We start from the raw sequence: 18,664 nt of genomic DNA, 5'->3' as shown, positions 1-18,664 counted from the left end.
AATGAATTCAATAATTGAAACGGTTGAAACAAAATTAAGCCAAAACCTCAATTCATTAATGAAAAAATATCCAAATTTTTTAACTTAAAAAAAATGGAGTCAAGTAAAGATAGACTTACATAGATATTTGGACGAATGGATTCTCTCGTATCCAATTTTATGTTTGACAGCAAATTTGGCTTTTATTAAAGAATATAGATTACATAGAACAAAGCACCAAACAAAAGCCATAATAAAATATTGATGTCAATAACAAATAATCATGTAATAAGAAATTAAAAAATACAAATATATTGCTTTCTATATTGACTTCTAAAAAAAACACTAAAATGTGTGATCAAACATAGAATTTCAACCTATTTATAAAACTTATTGATAAAAATCATATTATATATAATAAAAAGGCAACAAATACACAAAATCTATTCAATTTGATGAAAGAAAAAAAAAATTACCTGCAAGGTTGTAGGTAGGGCAAAGAGGAGAAAGGAAGAATATAGAAAATAATTGTAAAATACGTAGTAGAAATAATGAAATACCAAAAAACTGTGTATATATAGTGGGAATTTTAGGTTGTGAAGAAAATGATATGAACAAAAAAAAGTAGTTTAGGTGAAACTCAAATACTTTTTTTTTAATTTTATAATATGATATGATATAGACATATAGATTTTTTTTTTTAAACCTTTATTAACCAATTTTTTTAATATTCATTCCTCCGTCAATACCTTCACTCCACAGAATAGGTTAATTGATTTTCTTTTATTTTTTGTTTCGTTTTGTTCATTGTTTTGTCTCTTTCTGATTTCAATTTTTAATTACTTAATAGTGCACAACTTTTCTATTTGCTTTTCCTTCTATTCTCATGTTATTATATTATTTTTAGTTTAACAAATCCCTAGCTAGATCTAATTTTTTTTCCTTTTACGTTTTTTAAAGAAATGTTTTTTGCATTTTTTTAATCTCTCTTTTGTATTTAAATTCTATCCTTAGATAATTCTATTCTATTAAATTTAGAGTTTACTGATAACATTTTAGATAGACACAACTATTATTGATTTGTCATATTTATCCAAAAAATATGTATATATCTATTCTTAAAATCTAAAAATTTATTAAAATTTCCGCAATTTGGTGAAGCCACGTGGAAAATTTCTAGAATTTGGTGAAGTCACGTGGCGCAACAACGGTGTCTAAGCCTAACTTTTATTATGAAAGTTCAAATAGTGTAAAAACACCCTTGAACGTTTAGACCCCTAATTTACAAATTAACCAATTTAAGCTTTATGTCAAACAACTAGTGTGCGGAAAATGAACAAAAGCTATAATATAGAATTGGAAAACTATCTAAGCCAAATTAAAATCACAACCCACAGCAGATAATAAAAGGCAAAGATAAAAGGGAAGGAAGATGCAAACACAAAAACAACACGCGATGTGTTATCGATGAGAAAACTGAATCCCTCGGCGTAAAACCTCTCCGCCGCCCTCCAAGCGGTAAACAATCCACTAGAAAATGTAGTTGAGATACATGGACAGCAATAGACCCTCCAAGCCTAATCTACCCAGTGCACCTAAGCCCTCCAAGTTTCTTACTCCAACGAGGTTGCGTTGAACCTTTTTCTTTTTTAACTTCTCGGTTTCCGCTACTAGACCATAGCATCAACCAATGTAGATTGGTTCCTTCCTAACTGCTTCCCAGAACACCAAACAGCCCTCTCACAGTAATGAATATGGTGAGAACAAAGTTTTGGTAAAATACCTCTCAAGGGTTTGACAATGGAGAGGAAGAGAGTTGAGGAATTTGAAGAGACTCTAATATATAGATTGTAGGTGAATCAATCTTATTTTACTCTAGGGTTTCTCTCTCAAAATTATCTCTGGAAGCTCTCTTTCATTTGTGGGTATAAGAGATATTTATACTAAAATGAGAGGAGAATGTGAAAGGTCAAGTTTTTTTTTTCAAAACAGGGGTGGCTCGCGGCTTGGTCTCGCGACTTGACTGAGTCGCGAGATCCAGTCGCGAGATAACCATATGGCCAGTTGTCCTGTTTTATCCTGTAGTGTTCCAGCTAGCATGACTGTTCACCTTCTGACATGCTTGGCATGTGTGCTGCATCTGGCGGCTTGCAGCCGCGAGTCACCCGCGAGATCAAGCCGCGAGTCTCTGTTTTCTTGCACACTCTTGAGCAATCAACACTCTATCTCACTCACTACCCTTACAACAAAACCCACCTAAATACAGGGTTACTAAATGCTGAATTACAAGCAAATTTGGCACGGAATAAAGCCAACAAGATGGTTGATTAAATTCAACCTTACATATTATATATAATATGATTTATTTATTATTTTGCTAGGTGCCGCCAATGACATTAATTATTATGTTAGTTTGTAAACTTTTGTAATAAAATCGATTTTATATATATGACTAACATTTCAAATGACTTATCAAGGAAGATTTTTTTTTTTTTTTTGGTTGATAATATAAAAGTTAAGAGATGAAAATTATGAACCTTGGAGATAGGTGCCAATTGAATTACCAAGCTCTTAGCTAAGAAAAATTATTAGCTACTCTTGGAGGAATCAAATTTATGTTACTCCAGGAGTATACTATAATTTCCCCTTAGCTAATAAAGTACAATTAGAAAAAGGTCTCTATGATCTTATTAATTAAACAAGGCATGTATTCAACCAAAAAAAAAAAAAAAGATGAGACTTGAGAGAGCCAAAACAAAACAAAACAGAACAGAATCCATTGGAACTTCTGAAAAATCCATGTGTTTTTTGCAAGAGTCATCAAATTAAAAATGAACTGGCCCTACTTTTGGGTTGCTTGATAGGATCGAAAACAATCTTGTTGATGGAGATGTATGTTGAATTGGAGTATAGTTAAGGAGCGTAAAGTTTGGGTTTGGCAAGTGTACGTGACAGCAGGGCTAGGGGGTTGAGAACCGACATGACATTCTAAGTTATGGTAAAAAAACTACCAGCTGGCCACCAGCACAACGAGAGAAAATGCGAAATGAAGGCAAAGATCAGGATCGAAAATTCTTCTATTAAAACAAATCTCGCTCTAAATTATGTTATGAGATTTTCTGTCCAATCCAGTTAAATAAATATCTAAGTTTAGAGAGATACTAATTTCAAGGTAGAAGACCCTAAAATCAATTTAATTTGACCAAAAATTATGAAGACCATTTACTCTATCTTTGTCGGCACTATACGAAAATTGAAACAAATGGTCCAAAAAAGCGTTCAGGGAAATGTGGGTCAATAATCACCATTTCTATTCTTCTTGGAAGTCAACTAATTTATCTCTTTGAAGACTTTGGAAAAAAGCTCAAATACTTATTTCTGTGGGAATATTGACTTCTGTACCTAATATTGTTATTTCTACTTGTAAAGCGTATTGGCTGACCGTAAGACTAGAAACAAAAATATTGACTACCTCTATGGACTGCAATTTCTGTCACTTACCCTTGGATTGAAGCCTTGAAAAATTACAAGATGACTTACAGTTTGCAATAAGACTGCAGCAAAGAAGAGAAAAGGGAAAAAAAAATACATACAAGAGCTATAGATTTAGATAAAATGGTTGCAATATTTCTTTTCCTCCTAATTACTCAATTCTCAACTACAATTGCTCAAGAAAGAAATCTCAATATTAGCTTGGGCTCTTCCCTCTCTCCAAAAAACAATTCATATTGGTTGTCAAGTTCTGGCCAGTTTGCTTTTGGCTTCTACAAGAAAGACAATGGCTTTGCATTAGGCATCTGGATGGAAGCAATTCAGCCAAAAACAGTCATATGGACAGCAAACCGGGACGACCCACCACTTCGCGAAGATGTCAAATTGCTTTTGAGTAGAGATGGCAGACTTATCTTGCAACAGAACCAAGGCTTACAGACAACATTAGCAAATGCTCCTCAGTCTGCTTCCTCGGCATCTATGCTCAATACTGGAAACTTTGTACTCTACAATTCAGATTCAGTAATCATGTGGCAGACTTTTGAAGTTCCAACAGACACCATTTTACAAGGCCAACGTCTCTTGGCGGGAAAAGTGCTCGTCTCCAGCATCTCTGAGACAAACCATGCAAGTGGAAAGTTTAAACTCAAAATGCAGACTGATGGGAACCTGGTTCAATACCCGACAGACAATCCTATAGATTCAGAGGATTATGCTTACTGGGACTCAGGAACAACCACCGCTGGAGATAATGTGAGTCTAAATCTTGGTAGTAATGGCCAGCTTTACCTGCTCAATGCTACTGGTTTCAATATCAGGAATTTAAACGGCCTAGTAACTAGTAACAATTCTGATAAAGCTTTCATTCGTTTGACAATTGATGTTGATGGAATATTACGGTTGTATTCTCATAGCTCGAATCAAGGAGATGATTGGGTTAGTGAGTGGCCATCAACTACCAATAAGTGTGATCCTAAAGGCCTCTGTGGTCCAAATTCATATTGTACTCTCATGGATCAGGAACCAGTTTGTACGTGTCCTCCTGGTTTTGTTTTCATTGACCAGGAGCAGAAGATTTTGGGCTGCAAGAGAAATTTTAGCACAGATGGTTGCATCAGCAAAAATAGAGTCACATTTTCTCTTCAGGAATTCGAAGGTATTGCATGGGAAGACAACCCGTATTCAAATATCTCATCAAGCAAAGCTGACTGTAGAGAAGACTGCTTGATGGACTGCAACTGTGAAGTTGTATCATTTAAAGACCAGCTATGCAGCAAACAAAAGCTTCCTCTAAGATATGGGAGAAGACAAGATGGTGATCAAGGAGGGACAACAATAATCAAGGTAAGAGTAATCAAAAAGGAAAGAAAGAAACATCTGCTAATTATCTTATTTGGTAGTGTTACAATTTCGGTTATTGCCCTTACTGTTCTTGCAATTACCAGTATTCTCATTTACAGATATCATGCATGTAAAAACAAAAATATTGAGAATGATGGGTTGATTGAAGATGTTACTCTACGATCATATACATATGCGGAGCTTGAAAAGGCTACTAATGGTTTCTTGGATGAATTGGGTAGAGGAAATTCAGGGACAGTTTTTAAAGGGGTCATACCAAATGGCAGGAGAGTGGTGGCCATCAAGAGACTAGAAAATGTGGTGGCTGAAGGTGAAAGAGAATTTCGAAATGAGATGAAAGCAATTGGGAGAACTTATCACAAAAATCTTGTTAAGTTGTTTGGTTACTGTCATGATGGAAACAAATGGCTTTTGGTCTATGAGTACATGAGCAATGGCTCACTAGCAAAATTCCTCTTTAAATCTGAAAGAAAGCCACTTGGGAGGAAAAAACTAGAATAGCTTTGAATGTAGCTCGAGGCATCCTCTATTTACATGAAGAGTGTGAGACCCAGATCATCCACTGCGACATCAAACCTGAAAATATACTAATGGATGAACACAAGTGTGCCAAAATTGCTGATTTTGGTTTGGCCAAGCTGCTGATGCCTAACCAAACAAGGACATACACTGGGATTAGAGGAACAAGGGGGTATGTTGCACCTGAGTGGCATGGAAATTTGCCCATAACAGAGAAAGCTGATGTCTACAGCTTTGGGATCATGTTGTTAGAGATCATATGTGGTCGAAGGCATGTGGATATGGATCTTCCAGAGGATGAAGTGGTTCTTGCAAATTGGGTCCATGATTGTTTTCAGGCTGGTGAGTTGGATGAGCTGGCGAAGGATGAAGAGGTGGACAGGAACAAGTTGGAGAGAATGGTTAGGGTGGGACTTTGGTGCATCCAGGATGAGCCATCACTTCGCCCTCCAATAAAGAAGGTGGTGCTGATGTTGGAAGGGACAGTGGAGATACCAGCTCCTCCTAGTCCTACATCCTTTCTCAGTTCCTTGGAAGTGAATTGAGCCCAGCACCCAAGTAGCTAGGACCCAAAATCACCATGACCAATAATTCGTTTGACTGATTAATGAAGTGGTTAATTTTTTTAGTTAAAGAAAATTCTTATGCTCTCCTGTGATATCATAATGCAGTCCATATGTTACTAGCTAGCCACATGCAATGTACTCTTTTTTTGTGTGTCCATTTAGCTTTATACTGCCTGATTAATATCTAGCTTAAGTTAAACTCAAAAATCCTATTAGCGTCACCATGGTTCTAATTTGCTTTATTGCAATTTGAAAGTTGAAACTACTTCGAAAGAATATAAAAACACGGGTTTATGGATATTTTTTTATTTATTTTTGTTAATTTAAAGTATACTCAGAATATTGAATTTGAAAGAGAAACTAATTGATGAAGAATGCATAATGATTATTATTGATGTGATTAAGTATACATTTGGCATGGATTATTTTTGCCAACTTATTTTACTATTTAGTTTATTTTTATTATTATTTATGAGTCTATTTATGGATACTATTCATGGGTCCCACTATACTATTTCAATTAACTTTTACCTTTATCTATAGTACTTTCAGCAAAATAAACGGATCCCAAATGAACATTAAGGGTGTGTTTGGATACCATTTATTTTGCTGAAAACTAAAAACTGAAAACACTTAACAAAATAATTTTTAAATATATGAATAGTACCATGAGACCTATTTTTAATGAAAGTTTTGTTGGAAAAAGAGGTTTGAAGGTCCCGTGGACAATACACAAAACCCACTGGAAAAGCCACCATAGCCACAAAAACATACTTCAAAAAAAAAAAAAAAAAAAAAGCGCAGACGCATACGCTAATAATCAGTATCCAAACGGGTACTAAGGCAAAGATTATTTTTGCCAACTTATTTTACTATTCAGCTTATTTTTGCTACTATTCATAGGTCTCACTGTACTTTTTAATACTATTCATGAATCTCATTGTGCTATTTCAGCTAATTTTTACTTTTATTTACAATACTTTCAACAAAAAAATTTCAGTTTCAGCAAAATAAACTAATCCCAAACGGCCCATAAGTTTATATACATCAACCCATGGATGATATACCAACTGTAACTAACTAACAGTAATCTAACATAAAAACAGATTAGCCCACTGACATAAGTGGCACGTGCTTCACGTGGGAATCACTTAAGTGCACACTAATAACACTACCTGTAGCTTATAAGCTATCTTATTACATAGGAAGTAAAACGACTTATAGCTTTAGCAGCAACTTGTCTCTTAGTTCTGCAGCTGCTTGTAATTCCTCTTTCTTCTCAACACAGAATACTTGTTTCTTTTTTTCAGCCCACAAGTTCATGGATCGAATAATACAAATATCATTTCTTCAATACGAAACTTAGTGGGATGTTAAGAAGAGCAGGAATGTTTAATCCAATTATGGAATTCCTAGAATATTAATCCAGCTAAAGGTTATTCAATGGTATAAAAGTATCAAAGGGTTACATTGTGTGTAATTTGATCCTATTCCATATATATGAGGTCAAAATTCATGAAGTAAAATGTCATGTATTATATATCAAGCGACCTCAGAAAGAAACATTTACAAATTTCTTTGTTTGGCTATAATTTTTGTAAAAAAATTAGAAATTTTATAATTAAATAGTAGTATTTATACAAAAGAGGCACTCCTGTATATGTCCTGTGTGGTTAAAAATCGGCATGTCATCTCTTGTTCATTAAATACTGTAAATGTGATGAAGATCAGAAGATGTCATACTAAGTGCAATTAAGCTAAAACTCATTTCCTTAGCAAATCTCAAGAGCTTGTACCAGGCCACAAATCATGCTATGCTGCTTATTTAAAAACCAACCTCCCATTTGCGCTGCAATTGCAAGTTGCAGCAATTCTTCACCGTGATTCCAAAATAAGAATTCCAATACCCACATCCATCCCATTAGCACACAACACCACATCCCATAGCAGCAAAAATTCCCAGGACTTAATGGAAGAACGAGGCATCAAAGTCGAAGCTGTTAACACAATTAAAACTTAGGCGAAAACACCATTTTGGTCCCTACATTTTGGAGTCGCTATCAATTTGGTCCATACATTTGGTAGCGGTCAATTAGTCTCTGTTATTTTCAACATGCAATCAATTTGGTCTCTATCGTTAACTCACTAACGTCAATGTTTAGGTGACAAACGGCTTACACAAGTAGCAAAGTTTTTTTTTTTTTTTTTTTTTTTTTGAGAAAGAATTTAAGTACTTTTATTAATGTAAATGAGTTACATCCGAATTTAAAACAAAACAATATGAGAAGGAACATCTTCTACCTATACTTGTAAATCTAGTATGCTTATAGCATGTTTCGCCAAACTATGAGCTACACTATTGTCGTTTCTCTTTACATGAGAATACAACACTCTTTGAAAATGGTTCAAGTAAACTTTCACATCCTCCACCAGCAGACCCAATGGGCATAGGTTCTGCTCTTGTGATTTCAAAGCTTGAAACAAACCAAGAGCATCACCTTCTAGTATGACACCTTGGAACCCCAACTCATGAGCGAACATCAAGGCTTTCTGAGCAACCAATGCTTCTGTCTCCTCTAAAACATCTTCTCTGAACATGAAGCTAAAACAGCCCCATTGTTGTCCCTTATTACAACTCCAACACTTGACTTATTTAATTCACCGAAGGCCGCTCTATCGAAGTTCACTTTCACAAAACTAGCTTGCGGTGCTTGCCATCTGTTTCCTCCAGTTTCGTTGCTCCTCACCTGCATACCTGAAGCTTCTGTGTTGGCTCTGAATTGTGCCAACATTTCTACTGACTGTGCAGCAACTTGGTGCAGCAAACTAGCTTGAAGATTGAGCCTCACCTTGTTCCTTTGATTCCAAACAGTCTAGGCTGTGAATGTTAGCAGCTTCAGTGACTTTCCTTCTTCTATCATCCATGACAGTAACTCCTTTACACATGTGAATCAATTTCACCCTTGAACCCCCATTTTTCCTGATCAGCCCACATAACATCCAGCTCCGGACATGACCAAAAAGCATGCACCGAATCCTCTACTACCATTTTACACCTTTCATAGATTGGGTCCTCTAAAATTTTCTTTCGCATCAATGCTTGTTTGGTTGGAAGTACATTAAGGCAAGCTCTCCAAAGAAATTTTTTTTATCTTTGGTGGGGCTTGCATCTGCCATACTTCCTTCCAAACACGCTTATGACAGATTGGAGGGGTTTAAGCATTCAATTGCAGCTCCTCTTCTTCTTTGAGGAACCTATATCCGGACTTACATGAGTAATTTCTTGAGGTAGAGTAAGGCCAATACAAGGTGCCTTCTGTCACGTGTCGACTAAGGGGAATTTCCTTGATCAACTTAGCATCCTCTTCCACAAATAACCCATCCACCATCTATTCATTCCATCTTCTTGTGCTTAGGTCAATAAGTGAGTCAATCGTTATGATTTTCGAAACTCTCCAATGGGCAAATAGGCTGAAGCATTGGGTGTTTTCTTGGCAGCCAACATTCCTGCCAAATGTTTATTTTTTCTCCACTCCCTACCCTCCATAATGTCCCCCTTTGAATGATGTCTCGACCTCTAAGTATACTCTTCCACGCATAAGACCCCATCCTTGAGTCAGCAGCCTCCAAAAGTGATGAATTGGGAAAGAAACGAGCTTTAACACTTTGTAGAAGAGTGAGGTTTTATTATTCAAGAGCCGCCATGCTTGCTTTTCTAGAAGGGAATCATTGAACATAGCAAGATCTCGAAAGCCCATACCTCTAATAGTCTTAGATTTTGTCATCTCTTCCCATTTAACCCAATGGATTTTCCTACGATTGCCCCTTTGGCCCCACCAAAATCTTTTGATTAGAGCCTCAATTTCATTGCACAAACTCACTGGCAATTTGAAACATTCCATAGTGTAAGTAGGGAAGGCTTGTATGACTACCTTTAAGAGCACTTCCCTTCCAGCTTGTGAAAGTAATTTTGCTTCCCACCCTTGACGTTTCCGCCAAACCTTCTCCTTAATGTAGTTAAAACTTTATTTTTTTTCCCTTCTCAACTAAGGAGGGCAGCCCAAGGTATTTTTCATAGTGCAAGATTTCTGGAACACCTAAGACTACCTTGATTCCATGCTTCACCTCCTCCAGAATAGACTTGCTAAAGAACAAGGAGGTTTTACTCCTATTCATTTTTTGACCCGAGGCTTCTTTATACTCTTTTAGTATCTCCAAGACATTATCATACTCCTCCATTGTGGCCCTACAAAAAATAAGACTATCATCTGCAAAAAGCAAATTCGTTAGTTTTGGGCCCCTCCTACAAAGGGAGTAGCCATGGATATCACCTTGTAGTTCTGCCTTTTTAATTAAACCATTCAGCTCCTCTGTACAAAGAAGGAATAGGAAGGGGGAAAGTGGGTCTACCTGCCTGATCCCCCTTGTAGGAAATATCATCGCACATGGTTCTCCATTTACCAAGACCGAATATGATACTGTTTTCACACAACCCATTATGAGATCTATCCACCTCTCCCTAAAACCCATCTTCCTCATTATCCCCTCTAAATAATACCACTTCACCCGGTCATACGCCTTACTCATATCCAGTTTTAGTGCCATATAACCATAATTACCTCCCTTATAGTTTTGTAAACTATGCAAAGTCTCAAAGGTCACCAAAATATTATCAGAAATTAATCTACCCTTGGTGAAGGTTGATTGGTGTTATGTGATGATGGATGGGAGTAATTTTTAAGGCGATTTGCAAGAACTTTGGAGTAAATTTTGTAAAGAACATTACATAGGCTGATTGGACGATATTGGTGTGCATATTCAGGAGAGTTTATTTTTGGAACAAGTGTGATAAAAGTATGGTTTAGGGGAGTAGGTATAGTACCTGAGTTCAACCATGACAAGATGGATGAAGTGACACCATGATTTACCGTGCTCCAAAAATGTTGATAGAAGAGCAGAGGCATGCCATTCGGACCAAGTGCCTTGAGGGGCGCCATTTGTTGGACGGCAGTAGCTACTTCACTTGCTTCAAACTCTCTACATAAACTTTCATTCATCTCCTCATCAATCACTGTAGGCACACAATCTAAGATGCCTGTGGAGATCCTCCCATCTATTGAGGTAAAAAAAGACTTGTAATAGTTCACCTTAACTTCCCCAATATCCTCCTGACTAGTTCTCCACACACCCTCCTCATCCCTAATACCTTCCATTGAGTTTTTCCTAAATCTTCTTGTGGCACAACTATGAAAATATTTAGTATTTTTATCCCCCTTATTTGCCCATAGAATTCATGATCGTTGAGCCCACATCGTAGCTTCCCCATCTTGCAACACCTCAATCTCCTTTTTAATTTGTCTCACTCTACAGTTGTTCCCACTAACCATAGCAAAGTTGATGATGAAATGGCTACTAAAATTATAATTAAAATGCCACTTCAACATCTAAATTAAAAACAACAAAAAACTCAATTCTTTTTATTTTTAAAGAAAGAAAATAATGCTTCGAAATCACAACAAAGAACACTCATATCATATTACCTTCTCTGCAAACCGGACCCAGCCAAAACCTAGAAATTCAACTCATACATTGAAGCTCTCTTCACCAGAAATTTCGTTTGTAAACCCACATCAAAGAAATAAGAAAACCCACTGAAATAGTCATTCAAACAAAAAACCAACCATCCATATGCTCAAAGAATGCCAAGTGGACCCAAAAGCTCAACGTCTCCAACAACAAAGAAGGTCAGACAAAGAAGGAGAGGAAGAAGCAAACTCGAATACTAACAGTGACCCAAAGGCCAAAACCCCACTTCGTAAACCCGAGCACAGATAAAAAATTTCTCACAACTAAAACAAAACCAACCCATTATATCAACCAAAATGGAGAAATTTATATTAAAAAGGAAAATGAAATACAAAATTAGTTTCAGTCATGGATGAGAAAAATAAGAGGAAAAAATTAAAAAGAAATTAAAAAAAAGGAAAATAAAAAAGAAAAGCAAAGGGAGATGAGGAGCGATGGCTGGTGGTGGCAGCGTTGTTGTGAGACCCTTTTTTGTTATGGTGGGTCTCCTAGAGAGACAAGCCATGGCTGAGCTCATGAACCCGAGAGAGGGAGAGATCCACCCTATTGTGTTTGGTTTTAAATTTGGGTTTGAAATCTGGGTTGTGTTTGGTTGCAAAGAAAGGGATTTTTTTTAAAACAATAACTATAAAAGCCAAACTATTTTGTTAGTTAGCAATGTTTCTAAACTATTTAGGAAACTAGCAACTCAAGTCTATTAGATTCGAGTTCCTGTAGCAAATTGAGTTTAAGAGACTCGACTTCCGTGTGTTGGCAGGGCTGAGGTGGATTAAAAATCCACGTGGAAATCAACTCTTTAAGACTCAATTTTCGTCATCTTTTTCCTCCATTTTGTGTTTAAGACCTGGGATCTATCTCTTCTGTATGTTTTTAGACCCCCTTAAAACACAACCAGATTAACATAGATAATTAGTCAAGTGATTACTTAGTCAAATTATCAAGTCTAGGTTAACACACATATATCATATTATTGTAAAGTGCAGAAAATAAAGAACACAACAATATGATAACCTAGGAAAACCAAACCGGTAAAAAACCTGGGGAGGATTTAACCTAACTATTCTCAAGGTAAAACTGAATCCACTATGAAAGAATTGAAGTTTACACAATAGCGACTTAGACCACTAACATCCTATTGCTACCTCGAGTAGAAAACTTACTACCATGACCACATGACAGGTCCGAGTCCATGGACTACTTCTTTCTTGGATTCCCAGCAAGTACAAGCACCCCCGCTTATGTATCTTTAAGCTCTTAATGCAACAACTGAATCGATCACCAAGTTCTTGACATAATCTTGAAACTTGGAAACCCTAAGTATGTATGAAGGCAACCACATCTTGATCTCACAAAAGATTCACACACACAACATATGAAGCATCTCCAAAACGTGGGTAGGGTTTTCCTTTTTATACTTAAGACAAAACATAAAACCCTACACATCAAATGGGCTTGGGCTGAGTTGGAAATTTCTACAGAAAAACAATATGCACAACTTTCGATCGATTGAGTCTAATTCTCGATCGATCGAGCCAAACAGAATTGCACTATGAATTCTGCAATAACTCAATTCCAACTTTATATAAAAAGCAAATACTTTGAGCAAGTCTAAACAAGACTAAAACGTTTTGATCATAGTTTTCTAACATTACAAATTGAAGTTCTAATACATTTAAACCTAAAGTCTTAGAACCCAACATCTTCCAATTCCCTTATTAGAGCCTTTGAGTTTCCAAAAAATAAAAACCAAAACAGAAAACACACAAAACTTGGTTTGTTTCATTTTCTTTGGTTTTCCAAACAAAGAGTGAATAAAAAAAGGTACCTAGACTTGAGCATTGCAGTTGGAAGGGTTGGACGAGAGCTTCGGAAATAGAAATAGAATCTCCTCCATTATTGAAGCCCATTGATCCATATCAGTGCCACAACTAGAAGTGGATAAAAGAGGGACTGAGGAAGACCCACAGCTATGCGTAGCACTTGGACTCGACAACTGAAAAATCACGATTTCATGTGGGTTTGTGCTTTTAGTTCTAGGTTTGTGTTTTCTGGGATTTTTTGCTATGGGTTTGTGTTTTTTGGGATTTTTTGTTGTGGGTTGTGTTTTCAGTTTTGTTGTGGGTTTGTGTTTTCAGATTTCTAGGTTAAGGGAACTCGAGTCTCTAAGACTTGAGTTCCACGTGGATTTTTTTATCCACCTCAACTATACACCTCATAGAAATCGAGTCTTTAAGGCTCAATTTGCTACAGTAAAATCAAGTCTCGCAGACTCGAGTTGTTAGTTTTCTAAATAGTTTGGAAACGTTGCTAACTAATAAAATAGTTTGGCTTTTATAGTTATTTTAAAAAAAAAAAAAAAAAATCTGAAAGAAAGTGTAAGAAAGTCTGGAGAAATTTTTTTAGTTCACACCCTTCAATTATTTTATTTTTTAGATGTTTTTTTTTTTTTAATTCTTGGCTTTTTTAAAATAATAATTAAATGTATTTTTATTGTTTTACTAGCCATATATGCTGTCAGCTATGTAAGTTGTTTGCTACGTGGGCAATTCCGTTAGTAAGTTAACGGTTGAGACTAAATTGACTACATGTTAAAAATAACAAGAACTAAATCGACTACTACTAAAATGTAGAGACCAAATTGACTGCGATTCCAAAATGTAAGGATCAAAATAGTGTTTTCGCTTAAAACTTATTCAGCCATTTTTGCGAACACCTAATAAACATGCGCTCAAATCACATTGTTTAAAGGTTTTTAGGTAAATTCCACTAAACTACATTGAGATTTGGGCTAATACCAACTAGGTCCAAAACTTTTCAAAAAAGACCGACTTGGTCCTTAAAAGACAATTTTGTCCCTAACTCCATTTAACACAGTTACTTTATTCTCACATTCTATTCTCTCTCCTCTTTCTCATCTCAAACCCCTCTCTTCACACTCTTTTCTCATATTTTCTCTTCTCTAGTGAATGTTTATTACATGCTAAGATCTTTGAGTTCTATTCGCTATGATTACATTAATATGAGCATGGATTTGAGCACAAATCACATTACACGGCAACACCATGTCATAGAATATAAACATATACACATAGTCATGCTAAAACCTGAAACCCTTAAAAGTCATCCCAGATTACCAATCATACACACAAATTCAAATGCATTCACCAACAAAATCACCATATTAGTGCCATTTTGAGACAAACCCTAAATAAAAAAAATAACCACAAATCTACAAATGACTATACCCAAAACCCCTTTCAAACTCAAATCACAAAATCCTTATATCACTATAAAAAGACCCAATCCCTAAATTGACCAAGACTCAAACCAACAAAGACCCAAACCAAAAAAGAAATAAATAAAAAAACATAAAATAGAACAGAGAAAGAGGATAGAGATTGTCGATGGTGGTGGCAGAGCTCATGGGTCTTTGCCAAACGTTCCCTTGACATTTGGCACATAAACCCAAACACAAACAAATACCTAAACATGTTTGGCACCAAATCAGAGCTGTTGGCAAGGAACAATAATAGTGGTGGTGATGCGAAGCTCAAAATTCCCTAGCCAAATGTCTCCATGGTACTAATTTGAAGAGAGAGTGGAAGATGGTAATGGAAAAACATGGATTTTGGCCATGAAAAAGGGAGTCTTCAGCCGTCGTGGGTGTGGGTGAGAGAGAGAGGGAGCCGCCATAAGTGAGAGAGAGAGAGAGAAAGAGAGAGAGAGCGAAAAAAAAAAAAAAAAAAAGAGCTAGATTCTGAGAGAGAGAAAGAGAGAGGAAAAGGGTTTGGGTCTGAGATGAGGAGATGAGAAGGGTTTGGGCTAAAGTAACAGTGCTAATGGAGACAGAAACAAATTTGTCTTTTAAGGATCAAGTTGGTCATATTTTAGAAGTCTTGAACCTAATTGGTATTAGCTCAAACCTCAGTGTAGTTTAGTGAAATTTACCCAATTTTTTTACAAAATATTTTTCACATAAATGTATAATGTACTCATATATAGGATAAGATATCAGCTAGTTGTTCCAAAAGAGCGATTCAAGGTCATGTTGTGCAATTTGAGGCCAACCATCACCATTTCTAAAAATTTCATTCTTCTTGGAAGTCAACTAAAAAGTTATTTCTAAAGACTTGAAACCATAAAACTAGAAGCGAAAATATTGACTACCTCTTGAAACTAGACTTTTTGTGTCACTTACCCTTGGATTGAGGCTTTAAAAAAATGCAAGATGACACGTCCTTTGCTATAAGATTGCAGAAAAAGAAAATATTAAAACAACTCAAATATAACAATACATATTGATGAAGCGTAAGTTCGTCAGTCAGAGAAGGCAGATGGAACCAATCTTCAGCCCAGATGATTGTATCCTCAAGATGGTCACCAGTGTGGTGCTTGCCACAACGTCTCCGATGCCAAAGTCAATATCAAGAAGTTCGTTCAGAAAGAATAATGCAATATGACATGTCTATGTACCTTGTGTTGGTAATGTGAGAGCTTTATATATGTTGCCTTGGATTCTGACCATTGTGGTTAATAATGGGATGTTAATGCCTTTCTTGGTAACGCCTCCTGCTTAGTAATGGGGCTTTAATGTGCTTTCAACAGTCTATATAGCTGTTGTTGTAACCGTCCGAGGTGCTACTGGCAATATTGAATGGTCTTGATACCTTCGTCGGTGATGGGGGCACTTGTTTGGGTTCATCCAAGAGGATGGTCTCGTCTGCAATACTGGGTTCGTCGGTAGTTGATTTCGTCAGTCCCATCAGCTACCCCCGGATTCTGTGGTCGTCGTGACATGTCATGACGACCATGGAAGGTGAAAAGGCTTTTTTTTTTTTTCGGAACTGTAAGCAACTCTTTGGGATTTCGCGCCGTATTAAATGTGTAGTGGCGGCTCTCCGCAGGGAGTGGCCACGTGGCGCTTTTTGACTGGTAGAGTTAATGCTCCACTTTGTGGGACTATTGGGCTTCCCGCTAGTTTTCAGTCGTTTCGAGTCTTGATTTTTAAAACTTCTCCCCTTGTTACTTTTTTCACTTTTCTCAAAAAACTTCCAATCATTTTTCTAAGCGATTTTTTCGAACTCTCATTCTGCAACTCTTTTCCAAACTGGTGTGCTGCGTATTGGTGCTTCTTTTACTCGCCATTGTTAAGGTACATTTTTTCTTTCTTTCATGTTTTTACCTTTCCTTTTCATCTTATTGCAACATAGCCTCTGATTCTCTTCTTCTCTTCTTCTTTTTTCTTTTGTTTGTCTTTGATTTCTTGGGGATTTAGCTTGTGTTGTTTCCCTTTGCGCTTTTTTGTATTTCCATGGTTAGCAACTCTGAGGTTAGGATAGTTTGCCCATCAATTTCCTTTCTTTTTGCGCGTATAGGAGGGTCTTTGGGTGTTTTCTCACATTTAGAGGATTTCATTTTTTAGGGTAATTGTTTGAGCATTGTATTGGCCGACCTATTGCTTTTGCTTTGCCAATCGCTTAACTGGTTCGAGAGTCTGGTGAGAGATAGAGAGGCGATGTCTGAGGTTAGGTCTAGCGATCTCGAGACTGGGTTATCATCTAACGGTGACCCAGTGGAGGGAGATACAACCGTCTCTACCCCTCGAGAGGTTAGGGCTTTTTATGCCTGATAACGCCTTAAAATGTATACTTGTTATATATTTATGTGGGCGTTATCTCTTTATTACTATGCTTAATTTGTATAATTAAGCCATGATTTGCATTAGTCCCTATTATTTATCTTTACATAATTTCTTGAATAAGATGCTATTTATTGTGTGTAATTTTCTACTTCCAGGAAATCATGTGAGAAAAATGAGTTTACAGGAATTTGTGAGAGAATGGAGGTCAAACTAGAATTAAAGTGGAGCTAAAGGACCATGCTTAAATGTCTAAGGAGGTGCAGCTGGAGTGCATGGATTGTCTACCATGATTGGAAGCTTCAAATAAGGAAAGAAATCAAAAAGGCAGAATCTGAAGAAGGAAAAATCTGATTTGAGCACTGATCAGTATTTCAGGCGTATCTCTCTCCTAAAAAATCTAATTGACACAAGGCCAGATGGGTTGGAACTGTGATTTAAATATCTACAACTTTTCAGTTTTGAGTTTTCCAAAATTCTCAATTTTTAAAGGCCGAAATTAACTCACAAGTTACTGTTGTAAACCTGGACGGAAATTAAAATAGTAAAAGTTTTATTTTCTTTGGACACTTAGACATTAGGGTTTTGAAGTGAGGCTGGGCAAAACGAATTTTGGCAGAGAAAACTTTGTATTTTTATTTCTCTAATGGCAGCCTAAACTCTTTGCTAGGGCTAGGGGTTATGTTTCTTCTATATGGTATGAATATTCAATGTAATTCTTTCTAGGATTTTATCAATAACATATTTGATTGTTCAATTAGATTTCTTTTGATGTATTAGTTCTTCCATGCTTTCAATAAGTTCAATCATGTTTTTCTTATTGTTTAGATGAATTTCTAATAGTTTCAAATAGAAATCAGGTTTTAAAGTGAATGGGTTTTCCTGAAAACTTTTCTAACCGCATTATTAATCGAGGTTATCATGCGTTCTTGAATTGTCTCAGTTCAACCGAATCATAAGTTTTTAATTGTATAAGAACAATCAATTATGAAATAGATATTTTCCTAGATCACAAAGAATCTCATATCGATATAGGGAAACACCCTGATGCCCTAGTATTTACATTATTGATTTAAATAAGTTTTTATTATTATTCTTGTTAACAATCACCAAGCAAAAGTATTTTTCTTCTTCACCCAAATTGTTATTTAATTATATTGTCTTTGAATTTACCTTGCTCCTTGTGGTTCGACTTTGGTACTCCGAGAATTATATTGCTACAATCTCTTGCACTTGGGAGTGAGCAAGCAATTTTGGCGCCGTTGCCGGGGAGCTGCTGCGTGTTCAGAGGCAATTTTTTGGAGCAAAGCACAACCAGTGGAAATTCTTCTATTAGTAACTTCGTTCCATTTTTTTCCCCTTATTTTTTTTATTTTATTTTTCTGTTTGTTTTTAATTTATTTTATTTGATTGGCATTCATTGTTGCATGAGCATTTGGGTTAGAAACAAGAGAGGTAGAAAATTTTGAAACTTACTTTGGTAATCTTTTTGACACACTTGCCTTCACCTTCTTCATCAATC

The 18,664-nt window shown here is 36.2% G+C and overlaps 1 pseudogene; it reads left to right on the top strand.

Annotated features, from left to right (window-relative positions):
* The first annotated feature begins 3,594 nt into the window (after positions 1–3,594).
* On the top strand, positions 3,595–5,964 carry LOC115961690 (annotated as a pseudogene).
* The last annotated feature ends 12,700 nt before the right edge of the window (positions 5,965–18,664 follow it).

This window comes from Quercus lobata, chromosome 2, assembly GCF_001633185.2.
Source record: "Quercus lobata isolate SW786 chromosome 2, ValleyOak3.0 Primary Assembly, whole genome shotgun sequence".
In the NCBI taxonomy this organism is placed as follows: Eukaryota; Viridiplantae; Streptophyta; class Magnoliopsida; order Fagales; family Fagaceae; genus Quercus; species Quercus lobata.
The sequence above is the reverse complement of the archived record's forward strand: the minus strand, read 5'-3'. Positions and strand labels throughout refer to the sequence as shown.